The sequence below is a fragment of the Elephas maximus genome, chromosome 17 (assembly GCF_024166365.1).
Source record: "Elephas maximus indicus isolate mEleMax1 chromosome 17, mEleMax1 primary haplotype, whole genome shotgun sequence".
Classification (NCBI taxonomy): Eukaryota; Metazoa; Chordata; class Mammalia; order Proboscidea; family Elephantidae; genus Elephas; species Elephas maximus.
In genome coordinates this window covers 5,198,458-5,213,427 of record NC_064835.1, presented here as the reverse complement: position 1 = coordinate 5,213,427, position 14,970 = coordinate 5,198,458, and positions in this window count along the sequence as shown.

Sequence of the window (14,970 nt, the reverse complement as noted above, 5' to 3'; positions counted from 1 at the left end):
ACAAGTACTTAAGACCTTCATCCTGCCCCATCATCGGGGCATGTAGGGCCCTAAACGCCAATAACCTGTAGTGCCCCCTCCTCTGCTTACTCACATTTGAACAGGATATGTGAATTGGAAACTCTATGGGGCAGTTCTACTCCGTCCTATGGGGTCACTACGAGTCGGAATCGACTCGACGGCACTGGTTTGGGGTGTGAGTTGTGTATACCCAAGTATATATATGTGTATATGTCTTAGCTATCCATGATGTGACTCCTTTTTAAGTGGGTCTATATTATTTGTGATTGAACACAAAAGTGGCTTATGCCATTTTAGCAGAATGAGATGAACTGGATTATAAAATTTTTAGTGGATGCGGGTACTAAGATTTTTATCATATACCACATTTTCTACAAGTAATATTCCACATATTCTACAACAAAGAAAACGAGTCAGTGAACTTAGTCGTTTCAACAGTCAATATAAAATTTCTGTTGATCTCCCACAACGAAAAATTGACTTTCACCAATTTTGCTTTAAACGGCTCATACTTCAATTTCGATGCTGGTTTTGTAATAGATAATTATAAATGAACAAATGAAAAGATGTTGTAAAAGAAAATTTAATGATCAGAAAACAAATATCACAGCAAATTACAATATTTTTAGATCTTTCATCTCTAACATGTTATAATTAAAAACAGTTCTTTCTATTCTTTCTTACAAATTCTTCAATGATTCTGTCACAGTTAAGCTGCCAAACAACATCCGCTTTCATAGTCTTTCTTGAATCATTGTTGTACTCTGAGGGTTTTTGAGTCTTTTTAGGGGTGAAAATGAGCGTTCTATTGCACAGTTTGTGACCATTAAAGTTAGGAATATGTATAAAGCAATTTTAACACCCAAAAATAAGCATTGTATTTTATCTTCTATTATGGAATCATACATGCCTACATGAGTAAAATTTGTCTTTCCTGAATCTGTAAACTTAGTTCTCATGTAAGTATGAAATTGTCTCACTTCTCCATAAAAGTTTGCCTTTAAGTCATTGGGATAAGCCTGCACTTATTTCTTGGATTCCCTCATGAGTTCTTCATCAGGTATTTCTACATTGTTTAAAAAAGAAAATCTATTTGAAAGAACTTCATACACTTTCACCCTTCTTTTCATGCAAGATTCAAGGGTTTCAGTGGTGGTGTACTGTGTGGTTATGTGAAATTGATATCTGACACTCAACACTTCTGGAGCACTTCTGTCATTTACAGGTTTCTGGATGGAGAACTGCTTGATAATCAATATTTGGCAGTATTTGTTTTGTTGTGTTTTCAAAACCTTCTCTTAAATGATGTAAATGCCTGTTAATGATTGTTAGAGATCTGTGCATGTCTTTAAATTTATTCCTGAATCTTGGAAAGCTTGATCCATCCAGTGAAAATGGTCCATTATTCCACATAACCCACATAAATACGTGCCCTGGTGCTTGCATTCTGTGGGTGAGGTTTTCAGCTTCCCTTTTGGTGTCTCCTTTTTGTGCCTGGTCTTCAACAATATTTTATAAAGCATCTAGAATCTGAGGGTATGATTCCAGCATTGCACTCCTTACTACAGCATGAGATTCCCTATGTGTATTAGAAAGACATTTTAATACTTGATCTTTGCCTAAATATGCTTTAAGAACTGCCTCTCAGTGAGTAGAGGCGGCAAAAAATGTGTACAGTAACTGAACAGTACAAAAAAAATTAGCTGCTTCCGGACAACGATCTACTACACCACATCCTGCAAGATTAAGTGAACGTGCCCTGCACGGTATGAAAATGGCACATTCATTACGTTCTGAAACTTTCTGCTGCACGCCGTTATAACACCCTGACACACTGACAGCACTGTCCTAGACTGGCCTCTGCACTTAGAAAAATCGTTTCTGCAAACTTCACATCAATAGTGAAGTGCTTGATTTGCAATTTTTTCACCAGTATGACTTTTTAAGCTAGTAAATGTGATAAACCAGTCAACAAGTTTTCCCATCTGTTGGAGATACATATCTTAAAACAATACTTAGCTGATCTGTATAAGAAAGATCAGGAGTGGAATCTACAGACAAACTGAAATATCGAGCTATGCTTATTTCACTGAAAATAGTTGATCAGACTTTATCACTTATTGAGTTTAATTCTTCACACATTGCTTTAGACATAGATGATGGGCTGCCCTTTCCTGTGTACCGTATTTTGAGATGTGACCTGCTGAAAATGGATCAAACTGAGCGACAAGTTCAAGTAAACTCCCAAATTTCCATTTTGTGGGACCCAAACACTTCATTTCTTCTCCAGAAAGACAGTCCATGTTCAGCGATTGTTGTAATGACAGCAACAGTGCATTGCAAAATGGCGCTCCAGTACTGAGGTTCTTTATTAATCTGTGTTTCCAGTTCATGAGTTAAGCCAAAACCATGCCTTCAATTTAAATACGACAATATACAATCTCTGTGAATCAAACTGTTTTCATGTTTATCAACCATACTCAAGTTGCGCCAATCACTAAATCGATTCATATCAAATTGAGAATTAAATGATTTATGACTGAATAGTTTGCAAACAAAACAATATACAGGGGGCTGACTGATGGAGAGAGAATACTGTAGCCACTCTCTCTTATAATTTTCACCATCAGCTTTGCACCCTAAAAATATATTCTGGCTATAGAACTTTGTTTGTTTACTCCAGAAATTTTGTACACGAATTTTCAAAAGGTCCACTGTGATGTTGACAATCACTTGGCCCTGTTTCTATCTAATAATTTACATCATTAGAAGAAAAATTATTGCACAAAGTAGGAGCTGTATTTCTGTTATTTATGGGGTCTGCAGATGCAACAATTTCAGATTCTAAAATAATTTCACTTTCTACACTATTACTAATTTTTTTACTACAGCAAGGAATGGATGCAGAATTAGGAACAAATTCTGTTATATTTATATTGCTATAGTAATGTCAGCAGCAGCGGTGTTAGTACAATAATTTGCACCCATTAAATTCAGGGTTCAGTGGAAGAAGTCTCTCCTGATTCATTATATTTTAAAAACGAAGTTAATATTGGAATTGTCTTTAGGGATTCACAAATCCTTTTCATTTTGTCTTTGGTGGGCTTTTGTTTTTGTGCTCCACTTAGTTGTTGTTATTTTATTTTACCCAGATATAAAATTATGTCACTTTTTAAATTTGGCTCTATCATAGCAAATAAATGTGAATAATTAAAAATAAATAAAATTTACAAAATAAGTACAATTTATAAAATAAAACATACATTTAAATTTGAACGTTAACACCGAAATTTATATTTGAAAATTAGTAAGTAAAAAAGTTGCTTTGGAACATGTAGTTTTGTTCATCAGGTCTGAGACAGTCAAAAGAAATAGTACTTGCAAGGTAGTCTGAAATAATTGCGTCCATTTGTTGTACGATGTTTGTTGGCAGGCCCCTCACAGATCTCTGCGAGTGTTTTTCATCTTGAAATAATACTTAAAAACTTTAGCACTCACTTTCCATCCCTTGATGCTGTGTCTCCACAGTTCACTGGACTATATCTGATACTCGGTGGGGATGAAAGCAGTTGCAAAGAGCGTGATACGAACACAGAGTATGCTCAGTCTAAAGATGGGTTTTGGTTCATTTTGCACAGGACAGGACTAGATACATCAGGAGTCACGTGCTTATAGGGCCACTAGTGCATTCCTATGTGGTCGACAAGAGAGAACTGAATGTGAAGTTATACCCAATCAGCCCCAAATGAAAGGAAAACAAAATTGTTATTGTATGCAAAATTTATAAAATATGCATTTTATTTCTTTGTGGAATTGTTCAACCCCAATATTCAGAGATGCGTACATAGTTAATATAACAATAGCACCACTTCTCAACGAGCAAGCTTGTTTTGCAAATCATAACAATATCAATCAATTCTTAAAAGGAAATCATTCTGAAGGGAAATGGAAAATAAAATACATTTATATCATTTTTATTATCTAAATATTTATTGTATTTTCTTGAGGAATCGTTCAATTTCCTTACACAGAGATACATAAATATTATGATAAAATATAAATGTAACATTCTGATAAATGCCTCTGGTTGTTTTCTTGGAAGACAAATTTAGAAACACACTCATTGTTGCAAAACAGAAACATTTTGCATGATAAATACTAAGTTTAACATGTAATATCTCATTTATTAGCATATATAGAGTAATATCAAGCACTGTGTCCCAAGCAACAGACAATTAAAAATTGAAACTCACTTGATAGATGAATTAAAACATTTAGTGTTTGAAAAATACAATTATTTCCAGTATTTTTAGGACTTTTGCTATGTTAGTGCTATATTAAATTGTTACCCACATTCACACTATATTAAATGTATGCTAGATTTCATCCACGTGTATGCCCAACATATTTTAAAGTTATAAATATTATTGTTTACAAAACTTAAGACATAGCTCTGTACATAAATGCTATACAGTTAAAAAAAAAAAAAGTAACTTGATTGAATTCATCACAATGGTCGACTTATTCAAGTTCCCTCAATTTTGTGCATCATCTGAGACTGGAGTTCCCACTGGTTGTTTACCAGGATGTGCACAAAAGCATACCCTTGTGTTCCTATTGTGGCAAAGAGCATTACTGGCCGTTCTGGCTGGGGTTGCTAGATCAGCAGACATGGATGTACAAGACCAGCCTCTCAAAATGAATCAGAGAACAGTTACCTGTTAATATACTTCATCCTTGCCCAGTCATCGCTTATGTTGGATTCAGTTGTTTATTGGGTGAATGTAGCAAAAGTTAGACGTAACAACCCACCCCCATCTCTTGTTTGTTAAAAAGAAATAGCATACTCCCAGGAGACCCACCGAGATAAGGAGTTTCAATTACACAGGAGTGGACCGTAGGAGACCGGTATCAATGAAGGTGTTGAAGTGGTAGGGGCCTCATCGCTTAAACAAACTTGTACATGCGTGCCCTGGTGATCCTGTATGAACTTTATTTCTGGCTGGCACATTTTCATATGCTGGAGCTGGTATCAGTTTCATTTAATGCCCTGCCAGCTCCCTTCTACTGCGGCACTCCCTTTTCCTTGTGTCCTGTCTGCTTGGCATCTATGGGTCTTTGCTTTGGTCAACTGGTGCCCCTGTTTTGTTGATGTGTAAGCATGTGCTTACCTTGCTTATTGGGTAATCCACCCCTGCTTTTCCTGAGCCTCATTCCCCATCCTTTTGAGTGGGCTTTTGGATTGATCTTGCTTCCCTGAGCTGCAGGACGGCCTATGTGCCCATTGCTGACACATTTACGTCTTTTCCCCTTAACTGCCTGAGACGAAAGGTAGAGTCAGATGTACGATGTGGAATGGTGGGAAGAGCATGGCCTTCATGTTCTGAGACACGTGGCTGGGTTTGAATCTCAGTTCTACCATCTATTAGATATCTATTCTTAGGTATGTTATTTAACCTTTCTGCAACTCTGTTTTCATAGAGACAATAAGACTCCCTTTCAGGTTTGTTGTGAAGGTTAAATGAGATAAACTTGATAATGTAACTAGCTGGAAACCTAGTACAGTTAGTCCTCATTATTTGTAGATTCTCTATTTGTGAATTTGCCTACTTCTAAAATTTATTTGTAACCTCCATATCAATACTCACTGAGCTTTCGTGGTCATTTGCAGACACGCCTGGAGCTGCAAAAAAATTGAACTGCTTTATGCTCACGTTCCCAGCTGAGGCTGAACACGACAATGCTCTATCTTCTTGCTTCAGCTTTCGTGCTGTAAATGAGAAGTTCTTTTTGTGGCCTACTTAACGCCACGTTTTTTGCAGTTTTGTGCTTCTTGTTGTTGATTTCACTATTTGAAAGAGCCCCCAGGCAGAATGCTATCTAGTGTTCCTAAGTGCAAGAAGGCTATGATGTGCCTTACTGATGTGTCTTAGATAAGCTTGGTTCAGGCACGGGTTACAGTGCTGTTGGCCATGACTTCAATCTCAGTGAATCAACAATATGTATTAAATAACGTGTCTTTAAACAGAAACACACATAAAACAAGTTTATGCATTAATCAAGAGGCTTGCAGGAACCTAACCCTGTATTTCCCCTGGGAGAAATGATTCAGCGTTCCCTAATTCAGTGTTCACAGTGACTTTATAGAACACAATTACCACGAATAATGAGAGTTGTTTTAGGACCTGCCAAGATGGGTGACTCTTCTCTCTGGAATAAACCTTAATTCCATTGTTTTAGTCATATCAACTGCTATGAATTGAATTGTGTGCCCTTTTTTTTTTTTTAAAATATGTGTGGCAAAGTGGTTAAAGAGCTCAGCTGCTAACCGAAAGGTTGGCACTTCGAACCCACCAGCCACTTTGTAGGAGAAAGATGTGACAGTCTGCTTCTGTAAAGATTGTTGTTGTTGTCAGGTGCTGCCAAGTCGGTTCTGACTCGTAGCGACCCTGTGTACAACAGAATGAAACACGGCCTGGTCCTGCACCATCCTCATCATCGTTGCTATGTTTGAGCCCATTGTTGCAGCCACTGTGTCAATCCATCTCGTTGAGGGTCTTCCTCTTTTTTGCTGATCCTCTACTTTTTTTTCTACTTTACCAAGCATGATGTCCTTCTCCAGGGACTGGTCCCTACTACAAAGATTACAGCCTTGGAAACTCTATGAAGCAGTCTACTCTGTCCTATACGGGTCACTATGAGTTAGAGTCGACTCAAGGGCAATGGATTTCAAAACGTGTTAAGGAACCCTGGTGATGCAATGGTTATGCACTCAGCTGTTAACCCAGAAGTTGGAAGTTTGAGCCCGTCTAGCGACTCCAAGGAAGAAAGATCTGATGATCTTCTCCAGTAGATTACAGCCTAGAAGTGTGAAATTGTTCACTACAGATGATCTGATAAGCAAGGTAAGCACCGTGTTTACCTTGTCTATTGGATAATTTGCCCCTGCCTGGAGGGCATCTTCTGATCCTGGACACATTAGAGCCCTAGACACAGAAGCTTGTCACCTCCCCCCAACAGGTAATGAATTAGGGACAAGTGGAACAAGCTGATAGGGTGTCCAACAAGCTTAGTCATGATGAAAGCTCTACTTTGGGTAATAATACCGTTTGCCTCTCAATCACCAGAACTTTATGTCACATATTCTAAAAGTTAAAAGCTCAAGTAACAAATATCCTAAGGTTTTACTCCCTGGGTGTCAGACTCCCCCTTCGTTTTTCTGAATGAATACTGTGACCCTCTTTGTTTTCAAATCTATTTTCTATCCATCCATCAATCTATCTACCTGCCTACCTACCTGCTTATCTATCTAGACCTACTTTCAGTTTTGTTCTTAACTTTTTTTTTTTTAAGACTCCCCTTGTTTAAAAAATATAGACTTGAATTTCTTTTTAAGTATACATTTTACCTTGTTCACTATTGCACCAGATGTATCAAACGTATATTAGCAGTCCTTTTGGAGCTTGTTTGCTTGGAACACAAGGCGTAGCTCCCGTGTTGAGCCCAAAATAATTCGTGGAAAAGTGTGTGTGTGTGTGTGTGTGTGTGTGCGCGCGCGCCTTAAATTGTCCTCATGGATGAAAGTAAACTCACACAATTGATGCATTAAGAATTTAGGTTTAGTCCCTGGCTCCAGGCTGGTGAGCAATCCTCATTTCTTTCTGCAGGTGTATCTTGAGTAAGTGATAAAAAGCACATTTCAAGATTGCGAGTCTGGGCTCTTATTTCCACAGCAGTGAGTGAGGGCAGCCAGAGGTATGGGATCCCACCCCAGCCTTCAAGGCTTCTTTCACCATCTCTTCCTCTTTTTCCTCTTGCTATGTGTCCCTGGGATACGGCCAGGAGAGAAGTCAGCTGATCCCTTTGTGTCTGGATGAAATGTGTTTTACAAAGTTATGCTCTGTGAGGAGGGACATGCTCCTCCAAAAAGACTTTATCAGAGACTGGGCTGTCAAGAGGTCCTGTGGCTTTTTGGGTTTAATGAGGAAATTTAAATGTTGGGTGCAAATTAGGCATAATGTGAACTCTGGCTTTACAAAGCAGAGAACAAAAGAGATAGTTACGTAGCTGTGAGGCTTTCTTCTGACTCAGCAAGCCTGGGAGTTCCATTGCCAACATGTGGACATAATGTGGTCTCTTTTTGATGGTTCTGCCAGGTCACATGGAAGTAAAAATACAATGGTGTAAAGAGAAAGGCGCCGTCTCCATGCAGACCTAGGGCAGAACAACTGGGAGCTACCCAAGAACTTACCTTCAGCTGTGCTCACTTGGCTCAGACTGGGCCGGGGACTGTACGGTGGCCTCAGGCAGCAGCCAGCATAAATTTTTGAAGGACAGGTGAGAAGGGGCTGCGGCTGCTGCTGCTCCCACCTGCCTGTGACAAGCCTACCTGTCAGACTGCTTTCCGCTTCCAGAAGTGCCAAATTCTATTAGCTGGAGAAAGCAGTTTTTCCCCACCTGCCTCTCTAATCATCACCCCCTGTAAGCAGATTAATTAAAATGCACTTGCAAATACAGTAGTTATGAACGCAGTGTCCCTCTTCACATGCAAATGCAATCAATAGATACCAAGAAGATTTGCATAATGGAAATAAAAAGTTCTTTGTAATGCAGCTTTTGGTGTGAAAGCTTAAAAACCTAATGTGCGTCATATATAATCCAAGCCTGTCTGGGAGTCAGGTACAACACGCACTATATTATGCTGCTCAGCAAACAATTGCTCTAAGATTCAGGGCACTTCTTCCAGGAAGCCTTCCTTGTTCAATATCACCCTATATTATCTGCCCCCTTACTCCTGCCCTTGAGTACTTCTGTACATGTCAGAGCTAGGGCACTGTTTGGCACCCATCTATGCTTAGAGAGTGCTTCCCTGTAAACACGAGGCCCGCAAGTCGCTGCCGTCCTCCCCACTCCTCCCCAGGTTTTGCTATCGTTAGCTGCCTCAGGCTGGCCCGTGACTCCTGGCGACTGCACGCACAGCAGAACAAAATGCTGCCTGCCAGGCCTGTGCAATCCTCATGATCGGTCGCAGATCAGACTGTCGTGACCCACAGGGTTTCACCGGCTGATGTTTGAGACTGGATCGCCAGACCTTTCTTCTAAGCCCATCGTAGACTGGAAGCTCCGCTGAAACCTGTCCAGCATCTCAGCAGCACTCAAGCCTTTAGGGACAGACAGGAATCAAACCAGGGCCTCCTGCGTGGAAGGCGAGCAGCCCCACTGAGCCACCAATGCATCCTACCCTGCTTAGTAGCCTAGGGTCTCAACACCAGGAAAGACTTTGGAGACCACCTAATGACACTCCCCATTGTTCAGCTGGGAACACTGAGACCCTGAGAGGAGAGAGGAGTTGTCCAAGGCTTCGCTGATGTCAGCAGCTGAGGTGGGCCTGGAATCAAGCCAGCCCTGCAGCAGCGCCCAGAGACTGTCAGAGGTAGCAGTCAGTCAGGGACTTTTCCTTTCCTCGGGCCGTCACTGTCACACCATGTCACCTGGCCTCGAAGTACAGTGCGCCTCTTGAGACATGTTTGATATTAAACAACTCAGAACAAAACTCAAATGCTATTTGCCAGGTGAGGGTTGGACAGTTCCAGAACCTAGAGAAGGCGCAGCTCTTGCCCGAAGGGAATCTATTCAGAGATTGTCAACTTTTCTTGTTTATGAAGAATCCTTTTTATCTCAGAAAGGTTTTAGGGCCTTCTCTTTACATAATTGCAATTGTGTGGAACTAGTTGAGATGATAGAAAATGACAAAGTATTATGAATATGTAGCAGTACATAAATTTTGAAAATATATACATGATAACATACTATTTTTTAACCCACAGGCAATGCTTGGAGGGCCTTTGGGTTTATGTGCATTTCAACAACTCTACTGTCCCTGAGTTTATGATTTAGAGCTACTCGGGTAGGGAGATATTTTGGCTTGGAGTTATAGTCCCTGGAATAGAAGCTGCTGTCTGTTCACTTCAGCGGGTGAGACAGGTGGTAATCAGCCAAGACGGTCCTTCCTTCAGTCGTCTTGAAACAAACTTCCTGTATGTGAGCCTTGAAGGAGGTAGAACTAGGAAGAGGGGAACTAGAGAGATGGAGGAGGTGAAACTTTCAAAACATTAAGTCATTTCTCAGAAGGCTGTGGATCTTGGCCCCAGAGCATAAGGCAGGTGGCTAACAATAATAACAATAAGCTGCCGTTTATTAAGTAGCTAATAAGTGGTAAGAAATTATGCAAAAAGATTACATATATTCATTCAATGGTAGAATTCTAACCTTCCATCAGGGAGAGCTGGGTTTGATTACCAACCAATGCATCCTATGGGTAACCAGTGGAGGCTTGTATGTTGCTATGATGCTGAACAGGTTTTAGAGAAGCTTCCAGACTAAGAAGGACTAGGAAGAAGGGCTTGGTGATCTACTTCTGAAAATCAGCCAATGAAAACCCTACAGATCACAATAGTCCTATCTGCAACTGATCATAGGGATGGCGCTGGGTCCGACGGTGTTTGGTTCTGTTGAGCACGGGGTAACTATGAATTGGGGGCCAATTCAACGGCAGCTAATAACGCCAAATGTAGCCATGTGTATGTATGTATATGTTAGGAGCCCTGGTGGCATAGTAGTTAAATGCTTGGCTGTGAAAGTTTGGCCATTCCAACCCACCAGCTGCTCCGAGGGAGAAAGATGTGGCCGTAAAGATTTACAGCTTTGGAAACACTACGGGGCAGTTCTACTCTATCCTACGGGGTCGCTATGAGTTAGAATTGAATCAAATTAAGGGCAGTGGTTTTTTGAGCCCTCGTGGTGCAGTGGTTAAAGCACTCAGCTGCTAACAAAAAGGTCGGTGATTTGAACCCACCAGGTGCTCTGCAGGAGAAAGATGTGGCAGTATGATTCAGTAAAGATTTACAGCCTTGGAAATCCTATGGGGCAGTTCTACTCTGTCCTACAGGATCACTGTGAGTCAGAATGGACTTCATGGCAGTGGGTTTTTTTGTTGTTGTTGTTGTTGTTATGTATATGTATATATGTAATCACCCATGTAAAACCCAGGGCCTCATGTTCGCCAGTTTCTGCAATGACTTCTATTTTAAGAAGCAAACTTTAGCAGCCATAAGTAATTAAATAGGAATCACCATCTTTATGGACATCTCTCAAAGAACATTACAGTGACCGAATTTGAGCCTCACAGGAAAACTTCTCACATTTCCCTTTCCTTATCCAATTTGCGCCAGGCTGCAGTCTACTTCAGAACCTCTCACCTGCCAAATACTCCAGAATGTTCCCTGGCACACAGATGCAGTGTTTAGCTGCTGTCTGTGGACAAGTTTGAGAATGTATCAGTTATCTATTACCTCCTAATCAACAGCCCCAAAACTTCATAACTTAGAACAATAACCATTTATTTAGGTCACAATTCTACAGGTTAGCAGTTTGAGTGGGGATCTGCTAGGCAGATCCTCTAGTATCTGCTCGACTCACTCATGTATCTATAACCAGCTAGTCAGCAGTGTGGCTCTGTTTTAGGGGATGTTTCTGGGACAAGCGGGTTGCATGGGTTGGGCCACGTGTTCTTCACCATCCCTAATGCTGTTGTTGTTAGTTACTGTTGGGTTGGCCCCATGGCCACCTCGGGTACGGCAGAATGGAACGGAACACTGCTGGGTCCTGCGCCATCTCCATGTTACTGACTGAACAATGTTTGGATGGCTGATTTTTGAAATAGATCACCAGGCCTTTCTTCTTAGTCTCTCTTAGTCTGGAAGCTTGGCTGAAGCCCGTCCATCATCTTAACAACATGCAAGCCTCCACTGACAGACAGGTGGTAGCTGTGCGTAAGGTGCATCGGTGGGGAATTGAACCTGGGCCTTCCGAGGCAAGAATTCCACCAATGAACCATCAATACCTTTCCATAATGCTAGCCTAGAGTTTTTTATAAGGCAACTTGGCAGGGTTTCAAGACAGAGAGAAAAGCAGGCCTTCTGGAGATCTAAACTCATACCTGGCACAATGTTGCTTCTACCATTTTCTATTGGCTGAAGTAAGTCATAAGGCCTGCCCAGATTCAGGGGGTGAGGAAATAGGCTGCAGCCCTTAATGGGAGAAATTGCAAAGTCAGGGTGCATGGATACAGGGAAAAGTGGAGAATTGTGGCCGTTCTTGCAATCTGCCCCACTGGACCCTGTTCAAACGTCTCACACAAGTGCTCTGAGCTGGCCCAGGCTCGCTCCAGCTGTTACTGGTGCTTTGGAGGTTGAAGTTGCTTCCAGACTAAGACCGACTAGGAAGAAGGACCTGGCGGTCTACTTCTGAAAAACTGGCTAGTGAAAACCTTATGTATAGCAGCGGAACATTGTCTGATATAGTTCCAGAAGATGAGTCCCTCAGGTTGGAAGGTGCTCAAAATACAAACGGGGAAGAGCTGCTTTCTCAAAATAGAGTTGACCTTAATGATGTGGATGGAGTCAAGCTTTCAGGACCTTCAGTTGCTGATATGGTATGACTTAAAATGAGAAGAAACAGCCGCAAACACCCATTAATAACAGGAACATGGATGGATTGATGCAGTGGATGGATTAACACAGTGGCTGCCACAGTGGGCTCAAGCATAACAATGATTGTGAGGATGGTGCAGTACTGGCAGTGTTTCGTTCTGTTGTACATACCGTCTCTCTGAGTTGGAACAGACTCAACGGCACCTAACAACAACAATATATTCATACATATGTATATATGCATGCTGTTGGTGTTGTGTGCCATCGAGTTGATTCCAACTCATGGTGACCCTATAGGACAGAGGAAAATTGCCCCATAGGGTTTCCTAGGCTGAAATCTTTAGGAGAGCAATTCATCAGGTGAGTTTCAACTGCCAACCTTTTGAAAAGCAGCTGAGCGCTTTAATCATTGCTCCACCAGGGCTCCTTATATATAAAACATATATATATATATATATATATATATGGTTCCGTTTCTCTAGAGAATCCTAAGACAGCCTATTACAACTGCACATAGAAGACTTCTAATGCCTGTTTAGCGAAACGGGAATTTTTGTGCAATCCCGTTTTCCCGTGGGTAAAACAAATAAGGGTAATAATGCCAACTGCCGCTTACTGAGGACTCTCCAGGCTCTTTACATGTATTGCCTCATTTAATGCTCAGCCCAACTATAGGAAATAGGACTTATCCACCTTTTATAGATGCGGAAACTCAGGCTCAGAAAGGTTAAGTGACCCCGCCACTCTGATCTGTAAAAGGCAGCAATGGAGGAACTGGGATGCCAATCAGGGTGTCTGTCTCACGTCAATCACCACTCCTAGGTGGTGCTAGGGGACTCATCAGCAGAACCCCCACCAGAACTCTCATAGTATGGCTAATCTGGAGGCCCCCAAATCGGTGAGCTGCACTGTGGCCCTGGCTGGAGATAGTAACACGAGACTTCCAACCACCTCTTTGTGGGCGTAAGGGATATGGATTGTACCACTAAAGTTCTGCCGGCAGAGGGAGCCTTGGCGAGTGGGAAGGCTTCTTAGACCTCTTCACTGGGGTCTTTGCAATATCGTCAGGGGGGCCTGTAATCACAAGGCCCTGGATGCCTTCCCCGCCAGCCCCCATATTTTCTGCCTCTGACTCAGTTTTCTCCCTTTGGTGCTGTTAGCTGAGAAAGATTTCCAATAAACTGGGCCTGATATTTTGAAAGTCTGAGGTTGGTAACTGGACCTTCGTTCTGCCAGACTCAGGCTGTGCCGAGGTGCATTTTTTTTTCTCAGCTTGATTATTGCTGTCCAAACTCCAAGTTCCTCCAAGATCCCTGGGCCTGCCAGCCAGCCAGGCAATAATTTGCATCTGAAGTCATCTCAGGGCAGGCTGCCCTCCTCAGAAACCAAATAAAATGCCAGAGGGACTGTCCGTGGGGTGCTGCCAGGCAATAGTAGGGAACAGAAGGCGCGTTCTCAGAACTGAGGTTCTCAACTTGGGTCCCTGAACTCGCTTCAGGGCTTGTGGATGGGCTTCAGAAGGTTCCAGAACCGCTTGAAATTGTGTGCAAAGTTTCGCCTGTGAACTTTTCTGTGGAGAGGATCTGAAATTTTCATCAGATTCCCAATAAGGAAGAGAACCCCCGCCCCCAAAAAAGCTAGGGAATCAGTAATTTAGAAGACAGCAATTAAAGAATTGAGAGTAGAAGTGTTGATTGTGGAGAAGACAAAGACGACGAAATGGATCTTCAGTGACTCTGAAGTTTTGTTTTTGTGATAAAACTGTTCACAACACCGTTTCTTGAGACTTACAATGTGTCATGCACTTTACACGCATTATTTCATTTAAGTCTTATAACAGCCCTTTGGGGATAGATGTAGCATTCTCATTTTACAGATGAGAAAATAGGTGCTCAGAAAGGTTAGATAAATCATCTAAGGACACACAGCTGGTGAAGGTGGCAGCAGGAGTTGAACATGGTTCCATTTACTTTCAGAGCACAGATGAAATGGACAGTGGTGCCGTAGTTGTTGGCTGCTGTCGAGACGTCCCCTACTTGGCCCGGGATTACGGCAACCCCGTGTGTAACAGGACAAAATGCTGCCAGATCCTGTGCCTTCCCTGAGGTTGGTGGCAGACTGGACCATTGTGATTCATAGGAGCTTCATCACCTGATTTTCAAAAGTAGACCCCCAGGCCTTTCTTTCTAGCCTGTCTTAGTCTGGAGGCTCTGCTGAGACTTCTTCAGCATCGTAGCAACACACAAGCCTCCAGCCTCCGTGACAGATGGGTGGTAGCTGCACATGAGGTGCCTTGGCTGGGAATCAAACCCGGGTCTCCTGCGTGGAAAGCGAGAATTCTACCCACTGTGCCCAAGATGGACAGTAGAAGAACTTAATTAGAAGTTTAAACAAAAAAATTCTGCCACGTGGTTGGCTATATGGTGAGATATAGAGATTTTGACACAATTTCTTTCAC